Below are 12523 nucleotides of genomic sequence, written 5' to 3' on the forward strand. Positions count from 1 at the left end.
CAAAGTGAAATAGTGAAATATTTACATTGCTTTTAGTGCCACCTATCTGGTAATATTTTAACCGTGTAGTAACACATGTAGTCCATTCCTGTCATGACAAAATTACCTCTGAAAATTATAAAATATGATAATACAAGAAATTTTCAAAAATTGATACTCCTATTATAATATTTTGTTGTAAGTCGAAAATTATTTTTGACATTATTAAATGATAAAATTCTTGTTATTAACAGTTGAAATGTATACCTTTTAATATTCGGTACATTATTTATTCAGTTAATTTTAAGCTTATTTGCATTTGAAATATTTTGTGCAATTAGACAAGTGCTTGCGGGGCAAAGTGGATGGAGCAAAGTGAAACAGTTAATCTCATTTAATTGTTCAATCGCTTATTAAATTTCTCACGTAATTTTCGTTAATTACTTTATTAACCTACCTTAACTTAGCAATTCTTATTTATTCATTCATTCACTTATTTTCTTACGAATTCACTCTTGTACTCACTCATTTATTCGTCCTCATGCATTAATTAGTTTATTTAGTGATTCGTTTATTTCTTTTTAGTATAATTTCATTTATTCATTCAACCTTTTATTTACTGATACATTTGATCAAAAATACTTTTTATAATTGAATAGAAAATATTTCGCTACAAAAACATTTCATTTTTCACTTTGCCCCATAGAAAAAAAAAAGGAAATTTTTCCATTTTTTTTTTAAAAAGCAAAAATTTACTGCCCCCCCCCCCAAAAAAAAAAAATATTTCAATAAAAGTTTTATTATAAAATACGATGTTCTTTCTTCGTGTACTGTAATTTTCAAAACAAATTTCCAATTTGATCGTTTTTAAAAAGCTCCGTCATCTTAACCATTTTACTTTGCCCCTAATTCTCCTACTTTTAAGTTACAGGATCACAAAATGATTTCTTACGACGTTAAGATGCTAGACAAATAATATCCCTTTAGATGGAATTTTGGATTAAATGAAAATATCTTTGAGAACATTTTTTTTTGTCATGAAATCAAGGAGCTTGATGTTCGAACTCGTTCTTTTTTGGGACGAAGGTTTTTGTGTTTGACAGTATTTTTTTCGGATGATTGCTGGCCTTCGAGTCTCATTTTGTGGGATGCTTACTTATGCAACATTTCTGAGATTCACGAGGATTATGCGTTGTATGCGGAATATTGCTTCGTCTTTTATGTGACTTCAAAGCAATATTTTTATTGTAACTGTCCCTGACTGTTACAGATGACTTTAATACTTGGATGCACTGACTAAATACCAACAAATGCGCAAAGCATTTGTTGGTATAAACCAATTTGTTCAAGCACTCCAAAGAACCAGTTTTCCACGGAGATTACTCAAGGTTACCGCAAAATTCGCACGCTTTTTTTTAAAATTCAAATTATTCATTTAAAAAATCAACAAAAAATGAGGCTTGAGTAAAATTTTTTATTAATTATATCGGAATGAACTGCAGAGAAAATGTCAAAATGAATTGTGGCAAAAAAATTCATCTATTGACAATGTATTCCTATGACCTTCGACCTAGTCAGAACAAGAATAGGAAATTTTTATGGAAGTGATATTTGATTCAAACTACCTACGGATAGTTAAATTAATGTAATTTGAAATTCTACTACTGTGTAAAAGTTGAATATACTTTTCCACCGCCTTCCATTTGCAACTAAGGACGGTAATTTTTCTTAATTTCAACTACATATGTGAGAATCCGAGTTCAATTTATGAGTGAGGTTTAAATTATGTTCACAAGAAACTTACAAAACCTGACATGCTTATTCAGCTTTGATCTATAAAGCCTAATATTAAGTATATCTGCAATAACAAATGTTCTCCAATGTTAAAGTTTCTGAATTTTGTTCGAAAAAGTTGTTTAAAGATATTTTAAGAATTGTTGTGTTATTTTTTTAAGTTACTTTTTGATGACAATAAGTATTAAATTTTAAATAATTTTTGCTCTAAAAACAAATGTACCAACAAGTAAACCACAATTTTAAACATATAAGCCATTTCTAAAACTTTATTTTCATAATAAATACTCTTCAAAACGTTAGAAAACAAGGAGTTTTATGCAAAAAACACAATAAAAAAGGTGCCTTTTGTCAAAGAAATTAAGAAACGCTGGTTTAAATAGTCGGCATAAACGAAATTCGTCTGACTTTGGCCCAAGCTAGTTTTTTTAACCTATTAGCTTTACTTTAATTATAGCCATAGCCCTTAGCACTGTGTTAGTTAATATAGTTTGTGCTCGACAAGTTTCGAAAAAGTGAGAGAAAGAAAAAAAAAAGAAAAAATAAATCAAATAAAAAAATTGCCCTATGCTCATTCCAGTTATTTGCTGTCCCGAAAAGTTCTAAGAAAAATTGGCTTCGTTTAAAGTTGCCCTTAGGTAACTGTCAATGGCACTTCAAATTTGAGGTAATTTGATCGCCGCTGACACGAACAAAAAAAAAGTTTTTATTTCTTGTTAAATGTTTTTGAATGGTACAACAAAACTTCGGAAGCATGACTCACATTTAAAAAATTGAAATTGATTTTCTTTAAATTTTTTAACTAAATTAAATACAAGGAAGAAAATGAACTCTAGTTTAATTGATGAAGAAATGAAATATCAAAAGGTAAACATTAATGGAACTTGAAAATTAAAAAAAATGCGTTTCAACATGGAAATTAAGTAGTCTTTTTATTTATTATTATTGTTATTATTATTATTATTATTATTTTGCCTTTTTTATTTCCGCAGGTAAATTCGGTGCATAAAAGCGCAATTGGGGAAACAAATATAAAGACATATGGTAAAAGAGGAGACCTGTTTGAATTTATACAACAAGTATTTGCACTGCAATTATATTGCTTCGTGCGTAGTAGTTGGAGAACCTCATGGCATTAAAATTCAATTTAAGCAAAAAATATTCATTTTTTTTTCACACTGTAAAAAGATTTGACAGTAGTTACTTTCTTGCAGCAAGGTATTTATTCATTTTGCAATCAATCATATTTCAAAAAAGTTACACAACCGGAAATTTTAATTGATGCACTCATTTTTCTAAATGATACCAGTTTAATTTGGAAACGAAATATTTATTTAAATGTTTAAAATCAACTAATATGTGTTTTGCTAGTTTGTAAGTCCAAACCCAAAACCCAGTGGCACAACAGCCCATGAGGGCCAAGGCTTACTGTGCCCATCTCAGTCTTCCTGACCAAGGGCTCTGGAGTGCTAGGCTGATGTTCCGGTCAGGTGGTCAGCCTCAGGATTTAGTTCCCAAGCACGCTTGGTACTCATTTTATCAACCCATTGACGGTATGAACGGCTGCGTCGATCATGCCGACCCGGGGATAGAACCCGGGCTTACGGCATGGGAGCGCGATGCGCTACCACTGAGCCAGTGGGCTTCAGTTTGTACGTCAACTTCGGAAAAAACTAGAGAACTTATGTATGTATGATTGTTTTTTTCAATTGAAAGTGGCGCGGAGAACTTTCACGGCAGCCAAATAACCCAAGTAGAGGTCCAACTTGTTTCGTTATTACTTTCTTCTATATCTAATATATAGAAGAAAGTATTGGATTCGTGCAAATTTTCGAATTTCGAATTTTGACGGATTCGAACGTTTTGAGGTGTGCTGAGTCCATTTCGACTATTTTTGGAAAATGTCTGTCTGAATGTGTGTGTATGTGTGTGTGTATGTGTGTCCGTGTGTGTGTGTCACGTCTGTGTGTGACCAGTTTTTTGTGGCCGCACTACAGGAAAAACTACCGCATGAAATAGAACGAAATTTGGTACACATATGTGCCCCTATGTGAACTTGTGCCCATTGGTTTTTGGCGGGAATTCCTCCAAGGGGGGTGGAGCAATGGGACGTTTTTTGAGTTACGCTTGCTTGCTATACCTCATGAAGTAACTGGCGGAATCAAACAAAATTTGGTCCATATGTTGCCATTAACAGGAACAGGTGCTGATTCAATTTTGGTGTCAATAACTCAAACGGGGGTTGAGCTATAGAACGTTTTTTGTCGTCAATTGTGACTGCTGTATCTCAAGAAATAATGAACGGAATCAAACAAAAAATTTTTGACAAGTAGCCCTTAGTGGGTATAAGAGCTGATTTTATTTTGGTGTCAACAGCTGTTTGGTGTCAACAGCAACCATTTTATCCAGACACGTGACAACGAAGTGGACTAACATAAAACAAAATAGGAAAATTAGGTTTTTCTCTCAATGAAATCAAAATACCTTACGCAGTCAAACATTTTGCTCAAACTAGTTTAAAATTAGTAGTTTAAACATAACCAACAAAAAATGCCTGCGTGTTAAGCATTTCTCCTAAACTATTCTCTTAAAACACAGCAACAAAATGAAATTCATCAATGAAATTTATCGAAAATATTGCAAATGAGGGATGAGGTGACAGGTAAAACATAGCATTTAAAAACGTGTCAAGGAAAAACGATGGCAGTTCTTCTGTTGATGCTGTAAGGGTGACTGGTATTATATGGCAATGCCACCTAGAACCTATATTACATAAATATTATTTTTATTTATTTCTTGATTGTTTGATTTCATGTTTTTTTTATTTTTTTTTTTAAATAATGTGTTCAAAAGAGAATTGCGAGCAGTAACATTAAAATTTGCACACGAAATGATATAGATTTTCATTTTAAAACCAGCTTTAGCTAATTGAACTTCTTGTGATGACTTTGGGGAGGGCGAGGCCTCACATAAGTGCACAAATGATGGAATGAGGAGAAAATGGATGTAAGGGGACTTAATAAAGTTTTGAGTTAAACGCGTTTAAAACTCCGTCCTGGGTATATTTTCTTTATTTTTTTTTCTAAATCATGCTCTGTAGCAGCACCTACCAGGGCTATTACAGTATCACTTGCCCCAAAGTAGAAGAAAGGTTCTCTTACTACTTGTACTGGTCATCTCCATTTTTTACATTTTGGCACTTGCATCCTTTGGCTTTTCACTGCCTCAAAATGGGATACAAAGCCTGAAAGGATTGAGAAAACCTGGCCCAAACTTTCCCTAAAGCACTGCACTCTTTTTGCTATTTCCCTTCACAAATTAAGAAAATGATGTTTTTAAATTATCTTCTTGAGGAAATGATGCGATTAGCGCTATTGTTATTTGCATGCACAATCGGGGTATAACGACCAGTGAATGAAGATCCTCTAGTAGTGATCTTCTTCTATACATATAATAAAACAAGATGTTTGTGTGTGTGTGTGTGTTTGCGGCGTATCCTGGGAAAACGGTAAGGCCTAGAAAGATGAAATTTGGTACACAGGTGCAGTTTTTGCCAAAGATGTGCACCTCGGGCTTCGATTTTTGATAATTTAATTAGAAAAAAAGTTATTTAATGTTTTATGTGTTTTTTTGCACTTTTTAGTACTTTTTACCTCACGGACCCCGACCCAATCGCACCACACAAATTTTTTTTGTACCATAGTGGTAGGAAATTTAATTTTAAATATGATGAATGAAAAAATTTTGAAGATAGAGCAATTTTTGTATTTTTTTATAAATTTTTGAAAAAACCTTTATTTTGCACTTCTTTCTGGGTTTAGTTTTTTTTTCGAAACCCATCCTGCGAAACGTATTGAGCTTTAAAGTCTAAAATTTTAGTTGGTAATAGTAAAAACATTCCTACTCTTTCAGAAGAAAAAAGTTTTTAAAAATACGCAATAGTTTTTTTTTTTTTTTTTTTTTTTACAATTTTTTTAATGCAGAACGCAACGCGAGCTGTTCGCTTCCCGGCTGAGTTCCGATCTTACCTCATCACGTGATCCAACTGAAATCGTTTGCCTTTCTTCACCTTTTTTTTTAAGTTTTTCATTTTTTTGCAAGCGTTACTTTTTGCGCACTACGGGGAACATAGAGCCTTTTTTTTACGGCGGGAACATCGGCGTAAAAAGACGAATGATAATATTGATATATAGAGAAAAACGTTGATTAATACCGTCGCTAAATTGTCTAAGCAGCCGCCGAAGGCGGCAACCCTGGCGCAAAAAGGTGGACCAGCTGGTCGCCGCAGGCGGCTAGTTTATAACATAAAGATTAATGTTTTTTTAAAAAAAAATTAAGAACTTCTTCATAGATACATAGAAGCAATGAGACGCCAAGAAATGTTTTAAGACTTTATCAAATTTTAAGGAAAACGCATGCAAAGTTCAAACCCTAAGTAAGCTTTCATTGAAATCAAGTGTATCAAGTTTTCTAGTTCCCTCTTTTTATCCATCCGTAAATCATTATATATCTGCATTTGCTTATTTATATCCCTTTAATGTTTTAGGTTTGAATATTTTAAAGTCGTGAATTTTTTTTTGTGGTCAGTGTCACATTATTTCACCACAAGCCTGAAAACTATCTATCTTGCATTTGATTACCTTAGGGATTAGTTTATTGCTCAAAAGATGCCGATTCGTATTACAGCATCTGTTTACTTTTAAAATTTTAAGAATTTATGATAAACTAGATTAATACCAGGCGTTGCCCGGATGCCTATTAATATCACAAATCTCTTAGATATTTAAATGGATGAACTCTATCTACATGCGCTTTAAAAATTGCATCAACTTTACCTCTGATGCTCCAGCGGACAATGCTTATTAGAAGTTTCACTCAACCCTTACTTTTACTATGTTTTTGAGTAAGTAATTTGAATTAAACGAAGCCATGCAAGTTAGGCAGTACCTTGAGCGACATCAACGAAACATTTGGGCTCGTGCTAAACCCCCGTATTTTAAAAAACATTGAACTGCAACAATTCTCACAATTACGGATAAATGGTAGAAGATTAGCTGATATGCACAAGATTCAGCTTACTTTTTCTGCCAATTGCGTTTAAAATATTTCCTGCTGGTCATAAGTTGCTGACCATTTTCGGTTGCAAAGGTTCCCAAATTCAATGACTGTAATTAATCTTTGAAGAAACTTCATCTGAGGAATATTTTTAAAGACTTTTAATTCAGATCAAATTCATAACTTGACAGAAATTTGTTCGTGTAGAAAAGAGCCATTTTATGACTCAAAACTTAAATTTAGACCATCTATAGATTTTTTTTAGAACTTCAAAACTCCTTCTATGTGAAATCTTCAGCACCAAAGAACCTCTGAGCCAAAATTGGCAAGGACCCTTTAGAATTGCGTGCTTGTATAGGAAACATGCACACACCTCCCATACATTCATTTTTATTTAGATATATTATAATGCAGTTAACTATCGATAACTCGATCGTCGATATCGTAGTTCGAGTTATGGGAAATTTCCACAACAGTCTCAAGAGCTTGAAGCCCAAGGAAAACTTCGAGATAAAGAATAATCGAGTTATAAGCTTCGAGTTATCAAGATATTACTGTATTATCAAGAGACGTGTAAAATTCAGTTAAACGAGATTTTAAACTATATAGTATTATACTATTATCGAGGTACTATCTGAGAACTACCGAAGACAGAGGTTACGAATAACTGATATATTACTAAAAAAGAGATATTATAAAAATAAAGTTCATCCTCTTAGTAGATTATTAGCCTAAAAGTAGCTTCTCAAATCAGCCTTATGACAAGCAAGAGGCGTGAATAGTTAACCTCCCTCCCTTCCGGAACAGCTGAAGATGCACTTGTCATGCAAGACTCTTTTTCGAAAAGAAGAAAAAAGTGCTATCAATCTTTCCTGTCAAACTCCAGGCACTTCACTCAGAGAGGTTTCCTTCTTTAAAGAAATTTTGTCCACTATATAAATATTTTTCAAGTTTTGAATATTTTCATTTGGAAATAACTGTGATTCACAAAAAATAATTTAACTGGCTAAAGTATTTGCTTGAATGGGGGATACTATTTTACCTTTGAACCTTTCAAAACATTTTGAGTGTACATATCACGCATTTCATTTTTATGCGTTTCAAAGCATGTAAGGAAGACCGACCAGTAAATGAACACGTAAGCGCAATTACAGTTTCTAAAATTCTTAACAGCGTTTGAGAACTGTAGCATTTAACGCATAACAGTAAAAATATTTTAATTGATATATGTAATTATTTTTAAAAAATTGAGAGATTATTTACGGCTGTGTCATGTTTTAAGTCAGGTTGAGCTAAGCAAAAAAGGTGCACAGTGGATAAACACAGTATTTTCTAGCAATTTTCTTTCTGCAAATGTATGGAAGTCAGTTACTACTACTTGCTGAAATTCCTTGAAGCAAAAAGCTATAGTACCAAAAACAAAACTTAGGCGGTAGCTAGTACAAATGGAAGAAGAAACTGTTGCTATCTGTTTTGTGCTGCTAAGCAGAAACTTTTTAACGAGACATTTGAAAAATGTCACACACGTAACGCACTTGAATGATTTTCATTACGAGTTGGGTCTTTACATTTGAATGTAAGGAAAAAAAGTACTTTACATAATTCAACTAAAAATATTGTGTGCTGGCACTGAATCCAAGACTCAATGAGTGTTAAAAAATAATGATAATAATAAAAAATAATAAATAAATAAAAAGAACAAATTAACAATTGTTGTTTTCATACCCAAACAGCAATTTAAACTAAGTATTCGTAATCTACATACTTTAAGATCAAAAGTACAATGTTCTAAGTACCTTCAATTTCATTTATGTATTTTGATCATTTTTGGTTTTTAAGACTAAATTATACAGAGGATTTAAAACATCCCAAATATTTTAAACCATATAAGTATAAGTTAGAAGTTCTTGATAGTGAGATAAGCTTGACATTTACTATTTAATTCGTATTCAAATAAAAATTAATTTCATCTTCATTCTTTATTTTGGCAAATTATCCTTTCAGTTTAAATATTTCATAGCTGCGTTGTCATGGTCTACCTCGAAAATAATAATTGCGTCAAGTGGCGCGTTTTCAACAATCAATCTTAGATAAAAGAAAAAATAGCGTTAAGTTTTCCGTCAATGTGTAAGTAAGAGCAATTTTATGCCTCAAAATTTAACTATAGAAATCTTTGGCTTTTTTTTTTTAATTAAAAAAGTCTTAGCATTGTTTGTTTGCCTCTCTACCCCGTTGTACGGATTTTCTTGCAAAGCCCCATAAGGGTGTCGACCCCCAATAGGAAGTGAAAGTACCCCTATGTGAGTTCTTGAGCATCAAAGGACGGTCCTCTGTGCCAAATTTGGCGAAGATCCGATGTAAACTGAACTTGAATATTGAAAAACACCCTTAGGGGGTCAAAGCCCAGGGGGGAAAATCCCCATGTGAGTTCCTGAGCACCCAAGAATCTCTGTGCGCAATTTGGTGAACATCCGACGTAAACTGGATTTTTATTAGGAAATTCCCTTCCGCTGTTGCATGCGGCCACACACGTAACGCTAATAAAACATTTTTTGTTGCTATTGTACGAGCTCTAGAAAAAAAAAATTGTGGCATTCTTACTCAGCATACTTAGATACACGCACAAAAAAACTGTTCATTCACCTTTTAAAACTTCACAGGAAATTACAAAATAGTATGAGGTATAGCTAATTTTCAGGTTTTCTGAGTCACACGTGTAACGCTGCATTTAAAATTTTATAAAAAATGTATAATTGTCCTACGGAAATAAAACTGACACCTCAAACCTCATACATATCTTCTGTTAATCCCAGTAGAAACTGCTCAGAAATGATTTTAAAGTATCATATTGGTTTTTATATTTATTTGCAACGAAATGGTGTCAAAAAGTCACACACGTAACACTGGAAGGGCCCTACAAATGAAATACAGCGTGAACTTTATTAACACAAGATTTCTCTGGTTCGGTCGCACCGAAAAACGTATGGAGGGAATAAGTATTAAACGCCGCCAAAGGAAAATTATAAATAATGAAATTTACATATGCACAGTAATATACAGCTTTCATAGTAAAGACTACCAACTGGGAAAAAAGCCTAATAAACTTGTCTGGAAAAGCATTATGAGGTAGGCTGACCTCTTTGGTGTTATAATACCAAATAAGAAGAATAATCTTACTACTATTATATATGCGAAAGTTTGTCTGTATGGATGTATGGATGTTTGTTACTCTTCCACGCAAAAACTACTGAATGGATTTTGATGAAACTTTACAATAATATAGCTAATGCATCAGAATAACACATCGGGTAGTTTTCGTCCCATTATGGGGGGCAATAAAACGCAATTTTCGTATAAATAATCTAATATGGGGATTAAAAAATACTTGCACATATTAACATTATATGTCCATCGAAAGCTCTGATTTTTCTGCTGAAGATGGCACCTGTTCGAAATTTCTAAGTAGAATAAAGAACGAGTTATGAACTTTTTAGTTCCATGTTCGAAGGCTTTCCTTAACTCAATACAATATTTAGTGTATCATCTCAACTCCCTGTCGATAACGACTATTGTTGTATTGTTGAATGATGACTATCTTTGCTTTTCGTGACTGTTCAAGGCTTTTCTCAAGTCAAATCTTGAAGTAAGATTTTTGCACAAGATTGCCAAATAATACATGGTTTTCGCTGATTTTTTTTTTTTTTTCATTTTAATGCAACTTTGAGGCAATTAATGGGTTTTTTATTTATTTATTTGTATTGACTGGGTATTAATCGATCAGCTGGAATCTAGCCAAACTTTTTTTGTGGAATCATTTCAATAGCTAAGGCATTTGGCATTTTTTTCAACTGTCGCTGTTTTTGAAGCTAAAGACTAAGCAATACTGTTTCTCGGTTTTCACCATGTAACCAAATATCGCCATTTCTTTAATATTTCTTTCTTTAAATTTGTTAACACGTAAAATAATTCGCCAACTAATTCGCAAATTCATAAACAGCGCAAAAACATCCATTACTTTGTCTTTGCACACAATTTCAAACAATTGCCAAATTTTTACTGTTTATTGGAAACATTTCGGGTAGCATCATTGTTGACCCTATTTTGGGACGATTTCTACGGTAAGAAGTTACACATTATACAATAATTTAGATTGCCGGTGTAGCACTGGATATTATGTATTTGATGGAGATCCGGATTATAAGGGAACTGTTTCACTTTATTTAAGAATAGTTGACCTCACTCGAATTGTTTGGGAATTATCCAAACTGAGTTCTTTACAACTCCTTAATGTTTTCGTGATTTATTTTTTGTGATTTTTGGGTTTCTTCTCAGTTTTGCCAACATTTCATTTACTCCCTTTCCTCCTAATTTTCAGTTTTAATCATACCTTTTGATACATTTAAATACAAATACAAATACAAATGTGACGACCAGCAACAGGCACTGGGCCCAGCTAGGCTGGTCCTAGTCAATTAATTAGTCCCCAATGAAGATCAATGGCCCTCTTAAAGCTATCCACTCCCTTGCTCATTACCACCTCTTCCGGTAAGCTATTCCAAGTGCCCACGACCCTGCTAAAGTAGTAGTTTTTCCTGATTTCCAAGTTAGCCTGAGATTTAAATAGCTTAAAACAATGACCCCTTGTCCTGCTTTCCCCGCAAAAATTTAATCCATTTACATCTTTCATTTTGATAAATTTAAATAACTGAATCATGTCCCCTCTGACTCTCCTTTGCTCCAGGCTATACATGTTAAGCCTATTAAGCCTGGTATCATAATCTAAATCTGAGAGTCCCCTTACTAATTTAGTTACCCTTCTTTGAACCCTTTCCAATACAAAAATATCTTTTTTCAGATAAGGCGACCAAAACTGAACAGCATACTCCAAATGAGGTCTTACTAAACTCCTATATAAAGGCAGAAGAACTTTCTTAGATTTGTTTGAAATAGATCTATTGATGAAGCAGGCAATTTGAAATGTCGGCGAAACTAGAGACAAACAATGTTTTGGTAGCTGTTTGACCTCTGCCTGTAATGACCATTAACTTGAATCAATTGAAAAAAAAACTACATCAACGTGAGCGAAGCTGCGGGCAAAAGCTAGTATAAAAAAATTTTTAAATTCAACTGTAATGAAAATATGTAATCTGCTAATTAGGTAAAATCAAAAATACTGTCAACATCAGTTAGTTTTTATCAGAACCTAAGCTTATTCTTCAAAACAATTCCTAAAACACAAATTTTCAAGATTCTAAAATTATATCACCAAAAGAATTATAACGCTTACGTTTCTTTATACATCTGTCACGGAATCAGCCACATTTCACCAATTGTTAAAGCGGATTCATATATTTTACTATTTTATGTTGAATGTTGAATGACAATCAATATAACTTGATCTTTGGTATGGGAAAAACAAGAAGAAATCAGGAAGGAAGGAAGAAAATGCATCTCTTGAAAAATTAAAGCATTTGGAATTAAACGGATTTCAAGTTCGTCCGAGCGCAACCACTCGAAGAATATTTTCAGTTGAGTGAACCAGCAATGCAAATCATGTGATTTGTTTAGTTATTTTATGCACGAATATATGGAAAAATTGTAAAAACCAGAAAACGGAAGTAAGTTTTTCACTATGCTTTTTTAAAAATATTAAGTTGATGTATTGAAGAGTCAGAATTATTTCTCAAAATTAAGA

Source organism: Uloborus diversus, chromosome 6, assembly GCF_026930045.1.
Source record: "Uloborus diversus isolate 005 chromosome 6, Udiv.v.3.1, whole genome shotgun sequence".
NCBI classification, from domain to species: domain Eukaryota; kingdom Metazoa; phylum Arthropoda; class Arachnida; order Araneae; family Uloboridae; genus Uloborus; species Uloborus diversus.